The 19,344-nt window shown below is 40.8% G+C and overlaps 2 long non-coding RNA genes across 3 annotated transcripts; both read right to left on the bottom strand.

Annotated features, from left to right (window-relative positions):
- Positions 1-10,694: 10,694 nt before the first annotated feature.
- LOC148315122 (uncharacterized) lies at positions 10,695-12,007 on the bottom strand. The gene is made up of 3 exons (XR_015841254.1): positions 11,703-12,007; positions 11,271-11,324; positions 10,695-11,181 (listed from the first exon to the last, which is right to left on the bottom strand). It is a non-coding gene; the product is annotated as an uncharacterized LOC148315122 (long non-coding RNA).
- Positions 12,008-12,999: 992 nt separating this feature from the next.
- On the bottom strand, positions 13,000-14,884 carry LOC148315121 (uncharacterized). 2 transcript variants are annotated; one of them, XR_015841252.1, is made up of 3 exons: positions 14,716-14,884; positions 13,503-13,655; positions 13,000-13,395 (listed from the first exon to the last, which is right to left on the bottom strand). It is a non-coding gene; the product is annotated as an uncharacterized LOC148315121 (long non-coding RNA). The 2 variants fall into 2 exon arrangements; XR_015841251.1 differs by lacking the exon at positions 14,716-14,884 and having other exon boundaries at positions 13,503-14,589.
- Positions 14,885-19,344: the final 4,460 nt, after the last annotated feature.

Genomic DNA, 19,344 nt, shown 5'->3' with positions numbered 1-19,344 from the left:
ATTCATGTTATAACAAAAAAAAAAATTATTAAAACATTTTTTTATTCCCCAGCCATTATTTTTGTATTTATTCAATTACTTCTTTTTGTATTTATTTAATTACTTCGACTTTTACCTGCTGGTACGCCGTCCGGTGTGCCCTGGCATTCTTCATTTATTTATTCATTTATTCATTCATAACTGACAGCCTCGCGCTCCGCTCATGCCCGGGCGGAAGGTGTTCCTCTTCGGCTTAACAACCACGCACGCCGGCCGGTCTCCTCCGGAGCTCTCGCACGGTCCCGAACGGAGCGAAATGTCGCCCCGCTAGTGCCCGGGAGGAAGTTGTTCCTCTTCGGCTTAACTGCCACGCACGCTGGCCGGAGCTCTGGTACGGTCCGAACCGCGCGAAACGTCGCCCCAAATCGTGCCCGGGGGAACGTGCTCTTCTTTGTCCACTCTCCTCTTCGCCCACGTTCTTCTTCGGCGCACGCCGGCCGTCTAACCACTCCAGCGCCCCGTCGTGCCGCTCGGCGAAACTACAATGCCCCCGAATATTTTTTAGACCCGCGAAGCACTGAACCCGCGAAAGGTGAACCGCGAAGTAGCGAGGGTTCACTGTATTGCAGCCAGATACCTATAAAATGTCATTTAATTTGCACTGTTTTGATCGCCACTGTTTTGCTCATTGAACAACAAATGAAAAGATGAATCATACACAGTGTTTGTAAAGATAATTGTCAATGTTTTATTAAATGAAATTCCAATGTAAAATTGTGTAATATTGTGTTATATAATGGGTCTACAACATACATTTCTCACATACAAGTAGAGCTTTTTCTCATGAAATGTGTTGAAAAAAAACTAACATTTGAACATTGTTTTGCGTTACAACATCCGTGTTTACTGGTCATAAATTATTAACTTAAGTTTAATATACACTACACGAGCTGGGTAGCCACCACGCCTCAACCACCATAACAAGTTCGCTAACCCTTTAAGTCGAACGAGGTAGCTAACATATCGGGTTCAATTTGTACCAAAAATATGCTGTTGTGCCTTGTGTCTCTGTATATGTCGTCATGACGTGTCATTTGACAAAGCCTTGTGTCGATGTTAGTTGTCGATGTAACAGTCTATGTTAGATGTCAATGTATGTCTATGTTAGATCTCAATGTGTCGATGTTAGATGTCAATCTATGTGTCTATATTAGATGTGTTTATGTTAGATGTCTATGTAAATGTTTGTTAGATGTCGATGTGTGTAAGATGTCTATGTAGAGGTTGGTTAGATGTCGATGTCTATGTAAATGTTTATGATGGATGTCGATGTGTCTGTTAGATGTCCGTGTTTGTTAGATGTGATTGTAATGGTTTATGTTATAGACGTCAATGTAAGTGTCAATGTTAGATGCCCATGCATGTTTGTTAGATGTCGATATATGTGTCATTGTTACATTTCAACGTAAATGTTGTTCGTGCAAGTTTCCAGTCCTCCAGCCACGTGACATCATGCGCGTCAAAGTGATAACTCGTACATTTCACGGAGGGAAAAAAAACAGACACCATTGGTAGTTTTGACCGGGAAAAAAAAAATCATTTATTTTTTTCGAACACCTCATGTCTCTTTCAGCGTAAGAATAAACATGACACGACCAAAATAAAATATACCAACACAGGCAAATATTTAAGGAGCACTCAAGAGATACACTTCAGCTCATTTAATCCCACCTATTTTTACTAACGCAAACCCTTCAATTCTAGCGCCCACAGAATAGTGTGCTATAATGCTATAAAAATATGGAGCCTTTACCTGACAGCGTTTGAATATAACTGAATTCCCATTGCTCACGAAAAACTGAGAAACTAAGAACAAACATTTCAAGCACAAGCTTGACTTGACTTCAACAGTTCTATTTTTTCTTTTGTGACAGCTCAGACATCAAAATAATGCTTTCCTTCTATAAAATAAAAACAGCATGACAAAAGGTGCTGAAATAAACTATATACGGAAGTGCGTGAGTGACAGTGTGTGCATGTGTTTTTGCAACGCATGTGTACACCCCGCCATACAAATTACACAATTCGTTGGGTATGTGGTATACACTTAAAAACAATTGCCTTGGAGCAAGTGAACACAACACGTCTCACACTGTATACATGCTGTAGAAGGGCTGGGCGATATGACCTCAAATCAATATCGCGAGAAATCGAGCAATTTTACCTCGATAACGATAAATGCACAATAAATTCCCACGTGGACTAAAATCAAAATAAATGCAGGAATTGCATATTGACTGTTTTTTTTATTGACCAACTGGTACACTTTACTTTCAATGAAAAATAAAAGTACAAAAATCATTTGTATGAACATTCCAAATAGCTTGCAGGGTTCGCGGTTAACTTTAAAAACTGCTTGCCCATAGGGCAAGTGCCACTAAAATTTGCCTTGCCCGAGTGGCCAAATTACTTGCCCGACTTGGGCAAGTGACAATTTTTTTTCTCTAAGAATAAAATGTTTATGGTTGTAAAATGTGCGCCACAAATGTAAATAAACATATAATCTGATAAGCATAAATTAATCTTGTTTTCATCATCAACCATGAAACCCTACTCACAAGAGCAAATGTATCATCCTGTGCAGTTATTGAAAATGTTAATTGTGGTTTTAATAATTAACAAATCTGCATGTTAAATTGGGAAAATGATATTACAGCAATCCAGATGATCAATTTTAAGTCCAGGAGAGCGTATTAATTGAGGAATCACATGAGTAAATTATGAGTGTGGCAAATTTGTGTATTCCTTTAAAACCAGCGCCTGTGGTGCTGCCTCCATAAGTTTCATAGCATAAACAGAACACAGTCACTGACACTATGTCAGGTCACATCATGGAGCTAATGAATTAACAGCCAATAATCAAATATTACTCCCTTCCTTACTCACAACTGAATTGTCTACTTAAAAATATTCGAGCTATTTTAGTCATGTCAGAGGAATCCGAAATGTTCGGATTTGAACGAACTCGTCGCCAATTTTCGGCCAAAATATCGTAGGTTTTTGTTGTGTTTTTCAAACTTCAAATGAGGATGCTACGACAGCGAGTTCCAATACTGCGGGATTTATTGACGTCCACTTTAACTCGACATTCACTGAACTAACTGATCCCCGTAGCGCCCGCCCATTGCCCCCGATAAGGCCAATGGACCATACCAAAACATAAGGGGTTGTCTGGGTTAAACCATCACCATACAGTGCACACAAACAGATCACACCACCGTTTTCGTCAAAATTAAAGATATTTGGCTGCTTTAAAAAATGCTTGCCCGGTCGGGCAAGTTGCCCATAATTTTACCTTGCCCGTGGCCAAATTTCACTTGCCCCGGGCAATCGGGAAGCGGTTAACCGCGAACCCTGAGCTTGCTCTGCATGACTTGAACAATGTCACAAAGAAAAAGGGTACCTCTTGCGAAATCTTTTTCTGCAAATAGATTGCGCCAAGATGCTCTCATGATGTAAATAATGGCAAATAAAAAAACGCTAAATAAAATGAAAGAAAATGTCAATGCAAGCCAAATAAACAAGTGGGTATTATCGGGGAAAATGTGCCGTCTCGAGTACTCTGCTGCGCAGTCGCCACTTGTCATCTATGTAATGCACAGTTAGGCTCAATCAGGGATCCATGTTGCGACCCGACCACAAGTCGGATGTAGATGCAAAATGCTTGACATGTCTAAGCTCCCGGCCCGATGTAGTCCATATCGGGAAATACGGCTTTCATGAAGCGTTTAAATCCTGTGCGCGCCACGTAACTAGAGGAGCTTTATCTTTAGCTATGTGCTAAGCTATCGCGTCCACCTCTGAGACGTTCTCTCGTATGGTGTCGCCTCCGTTCATGGGCTGTTGTCACTTGTCGAACCTTGCTTCTCACTTTGAACTTTCAGCACAGCATGGTTGTGTTGTGGGTGGTGAGAAAGCTTCTGGATTTGAATCGCCAGCAACGAGAGCGACAGACGGGTGGAGTCACATGACTAGAGGCGCTGTAGCGGTCTTAAAGGGGCATGAACATTGCCGCAGACAAAAGGCTTTTCTTTTTTTATTCATCGAATTTACCGACATGGGCAAAATGATTTCGGTCATTGTAATAAATTTCGGTAACGGTAAATTTTCGGTTTATCGCCCAGCCCTATGCTGTAGCATGGCTTTCTTTGCCGTGGGTGTCAAATATTTTACTTTGTTTTCAGAGTGCTTACAGACCTCTTGGTTTTGCCTCAAAATAATTGTCTGCAAAGCAGTCTGTGCCATCCGCATCATTGATGTGCAGGAGTAGCTTGTTGGTAATAAATAGCTGCAAGAAGTCCGCTGTTTGCCGCAGCATCCAGTGGTCCAGCGCTCGCAGTGAAAGTCTTGTCTGGCAGCCCGAACCATCCCCAAACATTTCGAGATGCACGCCCACTAAATTCCAGAAATATAAACATGGACAAACTTGACATTCTTCCAGATTCTGTCTCTTTGCATTGTTTTGAAGTTACTCCTGCAACTTTTCCACTTCTTCGATCCTCCCCATTGTCTGAAAAAGAAGTGTATATTTTGATTTGAAATAATGACCTCAACATACCAATACATTTGTTTATCATCTGAACTGGATTATTTTGAAACAACATTTGGGTTGGACATCTGGGATTTGTTGTTGTGTATATTCAGAGTAATCCTTTTCTTGTATATAGCTAAAGCAATAGTCGCTGGCCTTGAAAATGGGTACAAGACTTGACCAAATTAAGATGCCATAAGGTCTAATTTGCCCCTTCTCTACCACAACTGATTTAGAGGCCATTAGTAACAGATTTGAGAAGACCACTTTTAAAGATATGAAGCCAGAGCTCGGCACCGGACCCATTTTAATTATTTATTATAATTTTAATGTATTATTGAGCAAATGACACAATATGTCAGTAGTGATTACCACAGAAGTCATGTCAAAATAGTGCAAATTCTGAGGTCGACTTCAAATCAGACAGGCGGAGACGAGCGCCAGAGAAGAGATGAGAATCAGAAGAGATGTTGAAGAAGCTAATAACAAAAAAAACAAAAAAACACATCAAATCTCCATGTAGTAGCAACGGGGATGGCTCATGGGGTCAGGAGAAGTGAGCGGGAGATGGGGAGTATGAGGTGCCGTTGGGGACAAAAGTCAGGAATCGCTTCACACTTCTGAAATGCACTCTTACACACCAGTGAAATTGTTGTTGCTCATGCATACTTATGAAACGCTATCATACATACGAGTGAAACGCTCTCATACACACTAGTGAAATAGTTGTTGCTCATACACTCGTCAAATGCGCTCATACACATAGGTGAAACATTCTCATACACACCAGTGAAAGGCGCTCAGGCACAATTGTGAAATTATTGTTATTCATAAATACAACTGAAACATGCTCATGCCCATACACGAGTGAAATGCTTTCATACAAACACCCACACTGTTGAAAATGCTGTCATGAACACAAGATCGCTTACAAATACTAAAATGTAAAAATTAATCATTTATTTAGCAGGGATGCATGGTGGGCGACTTGTTAGCACGATGGTCTCACAATGCAGAGGTCGCGGGATTGATTCCGGCTTTCCTGTTTGGAGTTTGCATGTTTCCCACACGCCTGCGTGGGTTCTCCGGTTTCCTCCCACATTCCAAACACATGCATGGCAGGTTGTTTGGACACCCTAAATTGGTGTGAGTGTGAGCGCGGATGGTTGTTTGTCTTTGTGTGACCTGCGATTGGCTGGCAACCAGTTTAGGGTGTACCCCACCTACTGCCCCAAGATAGCTGGGATAGGCTCCAGCACCCCCCGCAACCCTTGTGAGGAGAAGCCGTACAGATAATGGATGGTGGGATGGCATTCATAATGGACGGCCGCCACGGTGGGCGACTTGTGAGCACGATGGTCTCACAATGCAGAGGTTGTGGGATCGATTCCGGCTCCGGCCTTCCTGTGTAGAGTTTGCATGTTCTCCCAAGCCTGCGTAGTTTTCTCTGAGTTCGCCAGTTTCCTCGCACATTGCAAAAACATGCATCCATTTACTCTGATGCCAATGTTTTCTGTACCTTATGGCAGATTTTTCTCTTTGCCGAAGACTATTAGCACTTGTAGAGCGAGGACCTGTGCCACAGTCGTCAACTGCACCCTAAAATCTGATCATTTTGTATTTTAGACATTACACACTACACAGTTAAAGATGGTCCAAAAAAGAAAAATGGATTAATGTATTTCAACTTACATAATACTCTTTAAAGAGCTGACCAGCTCATTCCCAGAGGTACGTATTGGGGCGTATTGGTCGTCTTTACAGAAGACTCCAGGAGGTAACTCAGGTTTGACCTTCAGCCACAACAGAGTGTTGGGTGTGAGTGCTTCCAAGTCGTTGAGGTCGGAAGATGTCCTTGTGATAGGCCTGCTGTTTATAACTGCTTCAGCCTCACCAAGCAAGGTATATTGACTTTCTTCACCCGAAATTTGTTCTTTTACAGTGACATTCAGGATTTTTCTCACAGACCAAATAAGTCGCTCACAGCTTCCTCCGTGGTGGGAACCTGCTGGGGGATTGCTATGCCACTGAATACCTTTTTGCAGCAAGTGTTTCTCGATTTACTTAGTGTTCCATTCTTTGATTGATTTCTTCATTTCACTGTCAGCTGATCTAAAGTTGGTTCCGTTATCAGAATACATCTCTCTCACTTGTCCTCTTCTGACAAGAAATCTTCGGATTGCGTTGAGACAAGCATCTGTGTCACGTGAAGATGCAATTTCCAGATGTACGGCTCGTACAGCGAGACATGTAAAAATCACGCCGTATCTCTTTACTTGTCCTCTAACCCTACTTACTTAGAATGGACCAAAATAATCAACGCCAATTCTCTTGAAAGGCGGATCGTCAGGTAGCACTCTTCTGATGACTCTAGCAGCTCGAGGTATCCAAAACTGTTGATGCAGATTAGCCATCATGTGGTTCCTTCCAGCGTGAGCTGTAATCTCATGAATGTATCTCAGGACTAGCTTTGTGTTATGTGAATCCTTGGCAAGATGGCTTGCTGTTTTGCTGTTTCAGGCATGGCTGCGTGGCTCAACTGTCCACCAACCCTCATGACACCATCTTGAAGTACTATATTGAACTTGTAAAGTGGGCTACTTTTCTTCACCCTTTTTTGTTTTTCAAATATGGCTAAATCTTTTTTGAAACTTCGCCTTTGACAGTATTTCACAAGTTCTCTTTCTGCTTTATCCAAGTCGTCGCAGGTCAAATACTTTCCTTTGACAGTTCTCTTGAATAAATTCATCTTGCCTTCTTCACCTAATGTGATTAACTCCTTTCTATTTTCCTTTACTCTGTCAGTAAGTCTTTCAGCTTTAGAAACCAGGCTACGGCCTGCTTCAATGCTGTCCAAGACGAATAATGGTTCATCCACTGGCCCAGAGAATCTTTGGGCTACAGTGACTGAATTACATGCACTTGAGTCACTCATTTGACCTCCAGGTCATTAATTGGTAATTTGAAGTGGTTTTTGTGTTTAACTAAATTCCTGGACACTGCCTGATTTTTTTCAGAGCTGTACAACCACTAGAAAGGGTGGTTCCCACAATGTGAGTTTTGCTCAGGTGGCCCAACAATGTCACAAAAACAAGTAGGGGGGTGTGTGTGTGTTTGTATAAGCTACATGTTGGGGACCAACATCGGACAGCACACCCACTGTAGGGGACCAAAATTTTTGTGGGGACCAAAAATCTGGGCCCCACAAAAAAGAGCATTGAATTCAGTGATAAGAAGCTCAGGGGGAGGTCCTGTCAAAGTTTCAGGGCTTCCCAGGAAGGTCACAAAAACAAGACGAGTGTGCTAGAAATGTGTGTGCGGAAAAATTACTCAGGATCGCTGTCTAGTGGTCGGTCCCGGTACTGCACTTACGCACACTTCACACACTCGGCTGGTCTGCGCATGTGCAGGACAGTCTGCTTTTTGTCAGGCAGCCACCCTCCCCTCCCCCACAGCCCAACCCGAAAAATTGAGATGTTAGTTAAGTATTTATTCCTATTATTGAGTGAGATTACATATTTTTACTTGGCAGCTGGCACAACAGCTAAGCTTGGAGCACAGTTATTGCAAAATAAAATAAATAAACAGTAACAACAATAACGATTGTTAATATTGTTATACTTTATAGCGTAACCTATTTATACAAATTTTCTGTATGCAATTTCAAGTGCAACTAATATAGTTGTGCATATAGATAGCCACCAAACTCCATACATTAGATAAAAATAAGAGCCACGATGTTAACCAATTAACAGTTCAAGAAAAAAGCAGACATCCAAGAACTTGCTTTGTTACTTTTGCGTGGCCAGAACTACAAACCCCAAAGCAGAGCAAACCCAAAACATCAGAGAAAGTACAATACTTTTGTCAAGGAGTGGTGCTGCTGCTTTGCGATCGCTGCCACCATAGTGAACGCGCTCCCACATTCGTGCACACGCACACATGCCACACACCTGTTTTCCACGTCCTGTCAGTCCACTCCGTCGGTCCGCATTTATTTCGTTGGTCAGCCATCACGGTTGGGTGCGCACTAGATCGCTGTTAAACCATCTTCTACGCCACAGTCCTCGTGTTCAACAAACATTTCTCCCGAATTCGCCTACCATGCACAACTCTCCACTTTCAAACCGAGCGCCGCTGTTACTTCCGGGTTTTTAGCGCCAAGCACTTGACGCTAGCGTGTGACGTCATGGCGAAATACTAGGTTTTAAAATAAAAATTTTCTTTTTTTTGTACAGTCTAAGTGCATGGGGTTATGATAGATCGAATGAGTATACCTTTATGTACTCACTAACATTTATGTTGATCATAAAATGTTGTTTTGATGAAGAAAACTGTTATTTTTTAGAATCAATTGGCTTAGGGCACTTGGGCAAACTACGGCCCGGGGGCCACTTGTGGCCCGTTAAACGTTTCAATCCAGCCCCCCAAACTTGAAAAAAATTAAATGAATAAGCCTTGTTAATGGTTTATTTTCTAAATACTGTGGTTTTTCAAAGACATATATATTGTTGTAATGCTTTTGTTCACTTTCGTTTAAAATTAAATGTATTTTAGGACTCATTGTGCCCCCCCCCTCCCAATCAAAAAGTTTGCCCATCCCTGGCATAGTGGATGGGCCGAGGAGTTTAAAAGGCACACATCATGCATTTTTCAGTCAGTTTTAGCCAGGGCTTGGTATGGGGAAGACCAGCTGGTTTACATGTAATCATTAAATTTTCCCAAGTTTTATTTAAGTTAATTGGACAAAACAAAAAAAACGCAATATTCTTCTGCCAGAGAGTATGTAATATTCTTCTGCCATTTTATTGTAGAGGGCCATTTTGAGCCCCTAACAATATTATTCAACCAAGAGATCATGAGTCGTCGCCCACTTACTTTCTGAAGTCAGCTGGGATGTCACGGCTGTGACCCTCGTGAGGATAAAGTGGTTCAGATGGAAAAGTAGGACTAAGGGCTTTTTCTCAGGTTTCCATGCGCAAATCCATGTATATTAGGTTAATTGGAGACTCTAAATTCTCTACTCATCAAATGACATTCGTGACCCTGATGGATAGATAAAATAGATTATTAATCTGCCATGGGAAGTCCAAGGTGTCTGGTAGAAAGAAATGCATTCATACACTCATTACACAGTCAACCAAGCAAAGACACAAAGCCCAGGGCAGGGGCGGGCAAACTTTTTGATTGGAGGACCACAATGGGTTCTAAAATATGACAGAGGGGCCGGACCAGGAGCAGATGGATGGAGTGTTTTGGAAACCTCACCTCATCTGAGAAAAAAAATACATTTAATTTTAAATGAAAGTGAATAAAAGCATTCCAACAATAATATTTGTCTTTGAAAACCACAGTGTTTAGAAAATAAAACATTAACAAGGTTTATTCATTAAATTTTTTTCAAGTTCGGCGGCCCGGATTAAAACTTAACGGGCCGCATGTGGCCCCCGGGCCGTAGTTTGCCCTCGCCTGGCCTAGGGCATAAACACATACATGTAATATCCAATCCGCTTATTCTCACAAGGATAGCGTGCTGGAGCCTACCCAGCTGTCAACGGACAGTAGGCGGGGCACACCCTGAAGTGGTTGCCAGCCAATCGCAGGGCACGCAAAGACGAACAACCATCTGCGCTCAAACTCACTCACAAATGCAACCTCCACACAGGAAAGCTGGGTCCCGGGATCGAACCCTGCACCTTGGGACTGCGAGCCGGATGTCCTAACCAGTCTTAACTCATTAAATACCAGCCATTTTCACTGGAGCAACCCGCTCAATCCCAGCGTTTTCCTGGGTTTTGACTAATATTGCAAGGCCCACAGAATATAGTATTCTAATGCTATATAGACATGGAGCACACCCGAAGAAAGATGAGACTCTCTTCTTTCAACAGAAAAAAAATGTTTGTTCCTATCTTTTTCCATTCTTGAGCAATCGGCATTTGAAAATAGCTAAATTTCATGAAAACTCCAATCCCTGGGGAAAAAACTGAGAAAATGAGATTTGTAAACTGATGCATTTTGACCATAATTTGAATTTTGACACTATTATTTATGGCTTTTATGACACCTCTAACATCTAAATAATGCATGCCTTCTATAAAATAACAAAAAAAAGCACAAAAAATGTTTTTGATAAAATAAATTTATTTGCACATAACACTAAACGACTGAACTGTTGAACTATGTACAAAAATGAAATACATCAGTGTCATACATACTTTTTTTTTTGTGTGATATAAAATAAAACAGTTGCCTTGATGCAAGGGCACACAACATAGTTCACACCACATTCTTGTTTCACTCCGTTTGCCTTTGCGCAAACAGACCCGACACTTTCGTTGTGGTCTGGCTTTGCTGGTCCGTGGAAAATAGGCGAGCTTGTGTTTGTCCACTGGGGTTTGTGTGAAAATAATTGTCTGGGAAGTGATTGCTGGCATCCGCGATGTGCTGCAGAAGCTCATCCGTGAGAAACAGCTGCAGGAAATCAGCTGGCTCCTCAGACTCCAAATGGGCAGCGGCATTCAGTGGTCCAGGGGTTGCTGTAAAGTCGATTTTCCTCGGTTGCCATCCAGTGTGACGCCATCCGGAACCACTGCTTCCTGATGCACAACCTGTAAATTACAGAAATATAAACAATTGGAAATATATATTTATTGCTGCATTTTATTGCTGGCGTGTGAAGTTTCATATTATAATTTACCTTTCTTTACACCAACAAGACGAGGAGGAACTTTCTTGCCGCGGGATGCACAATCTGTGAATTTTAGAAAGTATGCATGATTACCACACCATTCAGTATTGTTGTTTCCTCGTCGGGGAGGAGATGCGCTCGCGCGTAACTGCACATTTACGCGACATTTTCTGCCCGCAAGATGCATGATATGTACAATAAAAGCATGAGGGCTAAAACCACATGTTCAATGGTAACTTGCGAGCGTTTACTTCCTCGTCGGCGAGGACTTACGCTCGCGTGTAATTGTGCAATAGAGGCGGCCGGACGAGGAAGTCAGCGAGCAAGCTCGCGTCTAACTGCACATTTACGCGACATTTTCTGCCCGCAAGATGCATGCTATGTACAATAAAAGCATGAGGGGTAAAACCACATGTTCAATGGTAACTTGCGAGCGCTTACCTCCTCGTTCGGGGGGATCTGGTGAGGACTCTCAGCTGCTTTGGCTATTGTCCGAAGGCAGGCGATGCAGGCCGCAAGGCACGCGCACCCTCTTTAGACGCCGTTTTGTTGTGACGACGACGAAGCGTCATCCTCTCAACCAAAGCGTCTCCATCGCCTTGATGCTTTTAGGAAGATTTTTTTTACAAAAAAGCATTCCTCGATCGTCATTTGCTTGGAGGATTTCATTGCTAACGCTACTAATGCGACTGCTGCTAGTGCTGCCGATGCTGCTGCTACCCACGCTGCTCTCCACACTTATAAGTCTACCCCAGGATCCCGCCCCCCCATTTGTACCTCTGGCGCAGATTCAAGGCGGATCTTTTGCACCTCTGCCCCCTGCTGGGTGATTTTTACATGATTCACAATGCGGACAAGGCTGATTCTCAGTCAGAGGTTGCATCAGACCCTTATGTACACTATGACGTAAAAAAGACAGGAAACGTACTTATACGTCTTTGGTAGAGGGCGCCATTGCATTAAAAGACGTCTTTGTACGTCTAAGGGAGTAAATGAGTTGAACAAAGTACAGGGTCCTTCACCTGACTACAGATGATCTTCTGGGGACTTTATTTGGTTTTAATCACTTTTGGGGTCTGTATCTATGCACACTCCCTGGTTTTGCTACCTTCCCGGGTACCACATACACACTGCTTAGTTTCTCTGCCTTCGTGGGTACCACATACATATTGCTTGGTTTCTCTGCCTTCCTGGGTACGACATACACACTGCCTGGTTTTGCTACCTTCCTGGGTACCAGTCACACAAACGTCAGACGACTCAGCACATACCGACTGTCTCAGCACTACACACTTTCACTCCAAGGCAGTGCTGTGAACCAACTTACTGACAAGAGGTAGTATTTAGAATTTTAAAAAGTGCTTGAAAGGTTTTGTTCATGTAAAACCAACAGATTATGACATTATTATTATTATTTAAAATCAGTATTAAACAGCATCAGCATAGGTTAAAGATATTATACAGACTATATACGATAAAAAAATACTAAACCACCCTTGCTTTTCCGTCATTTCTTGTATAAGTTAACACACAGATGTATAACATTTGTTTATACAAATATAACGATTAAAAAGTAGCTGATTAGAGTTTTAATTTTGTATTCATTAATCTGTAATAAAAATGGACATATTTTGGTTAATAAAATTAACAAGAAATAAAAGTAAAGGGTGTTCTAATACTTTTTTCAAGATTGTCCTAACATACATTTAATGTTTACAGTATATGTCTTCGGAAGAAGGGCAGCATTAGATTTTTTTTTTGTTCTCTCTCTTTGACTTCTGAATTTGAATTTCTGTCACAGATGTGCTTGAATTCTATTTTGGATGATTTGTGTTAAACTGCACAAATATTTGAAGAGCCATAGAATTCAAGAATCACACCAGTGCTGCTACTCCTCCGAACGGGTGAACGCCCTTGATTAACAACCTGCGTTGAGGTGGCTTTTGAGATTCGTGGTGTGGGAGAAAAATCTCTGAAGGCATTCTTAGACTTCAAGAGAGGGGCCACAATTTTCAAAGATTCACTTCCGTCTGAATCAGAGGCCTCACTTGTATCCGGAATATATTCATCTCCACTGTCATCTGAGTTGGAGTAATAATGCTTATCCATTCCAAAGTCAGCCTGTTTTTTTAATCTAAAAAACAACAACAACAATGAAATATAAAGGATAGAAGGCAGGAGACCAATAAAATATATGCAATTTGCTTGTAAGATTCCCTGAAATCTATATGGGTTGTTTACCTGTATACTTTTGGTCCTCCTGAGCCTTGGGATAGTAATATGGTCTGGGTCTGAGGCACAAAGTTCAGGGGCAGGATTTGACAATGATTCGTCAGAATCTGTGTCGTTATTCCAAGGAAGATTCAGCCCATATTTTTTGTCCAAGGGAGGAGACTGGGTTGCATCAGAGTCCAAGAGAAAATTGAGAACCCATTAAATACTTAATCCCCAGAGGAATCTGCACAGAAAAAAGTCTTAATTCTATTTGAAAAAAAAAAAAAACTAAAATATTGATGAATGATATTATGACAAAATAATGTAATAACAAAATTAGAATGATTTTAGGAAATTATTTGCAAAACCAAAACATTGTGGTACGATAATAATGCATATAATTATTCTACGCAGCTATATTTAACAAAAACACTTAATTGACCGTAACAAAAAGCTCCCGGGAGGAAAACTACATTAAATGTTTTTTTAACAGGGCAGTGAAAATATTGGAAAATAAAAAAAATAATGAATAAAATAATATGAAAAAAGAATTCAATGTGTATCGATGGACCCATATGAAATACTTATATCGCTATGTACTTATCAGCCATATCGCCCAGCCCAATATGTAACTGCAACTTCAAAACCTCGGGCCATAACAGGATTGTAACATGGGATGCATATCTTCATTCCTAAATTTGTAGATCCCGAGGAGGCTGCTCAATGGTCCTGGTAATGTAAACCTCAACCAATTCGTTCACAGCCAATGTTCTCCATCCTTGTTAAGAAGTTTTGAAATGATTTAATAGATATACTATTGCAAACCATACCAGAATTTTATACATTTTAAACTTTTGATCACAATTTTACCTATTTTCTAAAAATCTGAAGAATCCACATGCCAAATCACCTGCTGTGGACACATAGGTTCTGTTCTGACAGATAATTCAGTTACAGGTTGTGTACTTAAAGCCAATAAGAGGGCAATGCAGCAGTCGACAGCCTGACGAAAGCTTAAGTCTCCCAATGAGAGAACTGTAGTGGCTGGTAGGTTCTTAGATTGTAACATAGTAAAGACATACACTACGCATAACTGTATATCATATGATGATGAGGGAAAATATTATTAGCTACGATTTATGTCCAGATATATTAGAAAACTTGTCCAACCAGCACAGGTCTATCTAACTGTAATTTTAACATCTCAAGACACGACAGGATGACCACATGATACGCATACCTCCTTTTCAGAGTCTGTCAAACCTTGAGAAGGCTGCTTCGATGTTCTGGTGGCATCAACCTCAGCCGATTCAGTCATTGTCGGTTGTCCTCCATCCTAATGAACAAGTTGAATATTAATTTAATGAATTAAAAAAAAGAAAATGGATCAGAATTTTACACATTTTAAAGAACAAGTTCACGAATGAAACAAAACCAATTACTTTAGCGCATGACAATTAATCTTCAGTAGAGATATGTTGTGACTGATATTTCAGTCACAGGTTGTCTTTTGAACGCCACCAGGGCCGCAATGGAGCACAGGACAGCCAAAAGTCTTCTTGTCGGACAGCTGTAGTGGCTGGTAGGTTCTAAGATTATAACATAGTAAAGGCACATACAACTCCTAACTGTATTTCATATGATAATGAAGGAAAAGATGATTAGCTATGATTTATGTCAACAATAAAAATGGCTCTACGGGGTCCCCACGAACGCAAACCTGACAGTTGGGTGTCAGATGGCCAACATACCTGACTCGCAATTCAACTCAACTGGACCCCACAACACAAGAAAAAGCTGAGTGAGCCTCAAACCAGACATACACATTCACTGACAAATATCCTGTGACACCAGATATATTAGAAGTCTTGTCTAATCAGCACACGTCTATCTAACTGCAATTTTAACATCTCGAGACACGACAGGATGAGCACACGATACGCATACCTCCATTTCTGAGTCTGTAAAGCCTGGAGGAGGCTGCTTCGATGTTTTAGTAGCATCATAAATTTATTGAATTAATTATATTTGAGGTTGGATTAGATTTTTACACATTTTAAGCCTTAGCCACCCAAAACAAAACATAAGCTCATGAATGAAATAAAACTAATTAATTTCGCCCATGCCAATTAATCTTCTGTAGACACGTGTTGTGACCAGTGTTGTTTTTGGCAGGCATTTTAGATTTTGTCCAAGTCATTTGGACAAAGTGCTGATTTGTTTACATCACATTTAGTCATCCCAATTCGTTATAGTTTTAGTCCAGTTTTAGTCAACGAAAACTAAAAAAAGGGTTTTAGTCCAGTTTTAATCGACGGAAACGCAAAAAAAGTTTTACCCTAGTTTTCGTCAATTTATTCACAAAGGTTTTAGTCCAAGCGGCACGGTGGCCCAACTGGTTAGCATGATGGCCTCACAATATTGAGGTCGTAGGTACGATTCTGGCTCCGGCCTTCCTGCGTGGGTTTCCTCTGGGTAATCCGGTTTCCTCCCATATTCTTAAAACATGCATGGCAAGTTGCTTGGACACTCTAATTGCCCCGAGGCATGAGTGTGAGCGTGGATGGTTGTTCGTCTATGCATGTCCTGCGATTGGCTGGACACCAATTCAGGGTGTACCTCGCCTACTGCCGAAGACAGCTGGGATAGGCTCCAACACCCCCCGCGACCCTAGTGAGGAGAAGCGGTACAGATAACGGATGGATGGATGGATGGATGGGTTTAAGTCCATTTGAGTTAAAACAAGGCATTCAAGGTTTCCACCCAATAACAAAGACTTTTGGATGGACTACTAAGGATTCTTCATCACAAACAGAAAAAAGTGGCAACAGTGGAATCAATACTCACTGCTCCAAAATAAGCAGAGAAGCAAAACATTTTGTTGGGCAACTGTTGTGGCTTTATTTCACTAAAAGCAACATAAAATAATTTATGAACCACATGCTAACAATTTTGTCTAGTCAACGAAAAAAATTCATGTACATCACGTCATGTTTTCGTCATAAAAGAACCTCGTATAGCTTGTCATCGTCATTAAAAAAGGGGCGTTAACGAAGTATTTTCGTCATAGTCATCAGTGACGAAAACAACACTGGTTGTGACTGATATTTCAGTCCCAGGTTGTCTCCTGAACACCACCAATTGGGCAAGGGCGCGCAGGAAAGCCTGGGGTCTTCTATTTTTACAGTATAGAAAGGCTAAATATCAAATTGAAACAGTGTTTTATATCATGAATATACAGGGTTGGTGCTGGTTCTGGTAGGGAAACCACAACATAAAGATGTCCTTAATTAGTCCCACAATGGGGATATTTGCAATATGGCATATGATGGCCTAACAGGGCCACCGCCCAGAAAGGAGTAACGCAGAACTTTGTAATACTGTCACTCCCTGACCAGTTCGTTGTTCCTGCAGAGCCAAACTTTGACTCAGACCCACAAATTTGAATTACAGATAGTGGACAATGGAGAACTCCCCCAGTCAGTCAGCATGTTCAACTTCCATAGAAACCTCACATACATTTATTAGATTGCCAAACTAATTGGAAACTACATCACCAGAACACCACAAGTGGGCTCTGTTATTGTACTTAAAGATGCATCTTACAAACCTGTGTTCTCCAAGGCCAGCTGGTCCATAGTCTTAAGTTATTTCTTCGCCAACATCAATGTCTCGGAGCGCAAACAGACAGAGGTGTGGTCTGTCCTCTGTTGTCATCTTCTTCATTTTACAGTTGGGGTGCATGTGGTCATCATTAACCAGTCTTCCCAGACTGCCATCTTCTTGAGCTGCATCAACACTTAAAATAGATTAAAAAAAAAAAAAAACAATTATTCAATCAATGTCAGAAATTAATCTTTGAGACAATCTTGTGTACACAAAACATAAAAATAGGAAATCCACAATTTTTAAATCTAAATCAAATCATACAAGAAATTTCTATTGGAATCAGACCCTATTAACAGCTTGTCTTTGAGACTTCATGATCTATATTTTCATTTGTACAGATTCAACGCATGAATAAAAGTAATTATACATTTTTGCTTAGAGAATGATTTTTCCCCTAACACTTATGGGATGAGTATGTGTTTATTTTTTTAAATAAAAACAAAAATAAGATAACATCTCAATCTTTGCCTCACCTCCAAGTTTTTTCTTGCCGGCGGAAGTCAAACAAAAAGACAGTGCCTCTTCCATCCATCTTCCTGCGTTGAGATTCATCAGAATCTATCAATTTTCCTCTGTACTCCATAATAAAGAATAAAGTCGTCTTTCCTGAAAGGGGCCTTGGTAAATACTCCTCGACCTAGTTAACAGGGAAATCAAGTTAGCTTCGTCATATTTTTAAGCACACAAATAAGGAGTCATCATATTCATTTGTGCCACTATACTAATGTAGGGTGGTTTGAAACATTGCTTCTTGTGAGGGATAGAGCAGAGCCCTTCTTTATGATTTTAAAGGAACAGACCAGCCAAAATTCATTTTCCAGCATTGCATTAGCCAGTATGTATTAGGACTGAAAGTACAAATGTCAATTGCACCTGGTTACGTAAAAAAAAAACTTTAAGATTATTTAGTTTCAAAACAATGACATACACTGTACACAGTCATATTGGATCGCGTCACGTGATCTCTGTGACGTATTACGTGCTTTACACTAGACTATCAATATCGGACTTGTTCACCGGTCTATTGTGGTATAAAAATGCCGGAGGGCGTCATCAAGTACAGCCTTAATTTAGATAGAACTCCTACCATCAGGTTTCACACTCACTGAAATAACTTGAAACTGACAAAAGTGGCAAAAGAAAAGGTCAAGACACTCTTAATGTAAAATAACCACTTAAAAAACGATGTCAGCTTGGTTATCAGAAAACAATAATATATCTGAGCAAAAGCGTTAACATCATACCTTTAAATTAGTTTATATACTTCGCTTCTAACTCTGCAGTCTTGTCCAGACCCTTGACTGCATGTTCAATAGTATCCTGCTTTGGGGACTTCCTGCATCTCAGGGAAGGCATTGTTTATTCTATAAAGAAAAAAGACAGTATTGTGTTGAGAATTATTAATACTATGGGCTAAATGGAGTTTTAACAATATTAGTGTAAGAAAAATAAATTATAAATTAAAAAAATATCAATTCCTCCATCCCAATTAACGATTTCAACCATAATAGTTTATATTGAAGTTTAAACAACAGACACAGACAGATTTATGCAGTGTGACTACAAAAATCTTACCAAAATTGCATTCACAGTAACCTTTGCTTTAAGAATCATGTAATTAACCAGTGAACATCGTGTCTTACACAAAAATTAATGACAGAAATTATCATGGTACTTGCATTCTGTGGTTCTATAACAAAAGTGCAAGCTGTTAGCTCCGCAAAGCTAACGCAACAAGCTAGCGTCCCTCGTGCTCACATTCAATGCAAACCTGACCACCGGATGACAATACGCGTCGGTTTAGTTCTTTAAATGAGTAAAAGCACCATGACGTTTTATAATTATTCAATGCTTAACTGGAGCTCGTCAATTATGTCGATGTAGGAGTACATGTTTGCTAGGCCAGTGTTGTAGGCCCACATCCATGGTGCTACTTTGTATAGTGTTTTCCACACAACTATCTCTAACTATGAACAAATGCACTCGACGCATGTTTTGAAAAAAACCCAACGAAAAACACTTACCTCTCCGTTTCAACAGCAGTTCGAACTTCGAAGTGGTGATATTCTCCAGCGTTAAGCACCTGCTCGAACTGCGAATAGGTCAAATTCAACAGCGTCTTTTTTCTGTCTTAATAAGGACGCGATGAGAGGAGGAGCGCTTGCCTTTTCGTCAGCACGCCCCGCGCGGGTGGTGCTGC

The sequence above is a fragment of the Idiotropiscis lumnitzeri genome, unplaced genomic scaffold (genome assembly GCF_059441095.1).
Source record: "Idiotropiscis lumnitzeri isolate Australia: NSW breed Sydney's pygmy pipehorse unplaced genomic scaffold, RoL_Ilum_1.0 HiC_scaffold_117, whole genome shotgun sequence".
Taxonomy (NCBI): domain Eukaryota; kingdom Metazoa; phylum Chordata; class Actinopteri; order Syngnathiformes; family Syngnathidae; genus Idiotropiscis; species Idiotropiscis lumnitzeri.
This window is presented reverse-complemented; position numbering and strand designations above follow the sequence as displayed.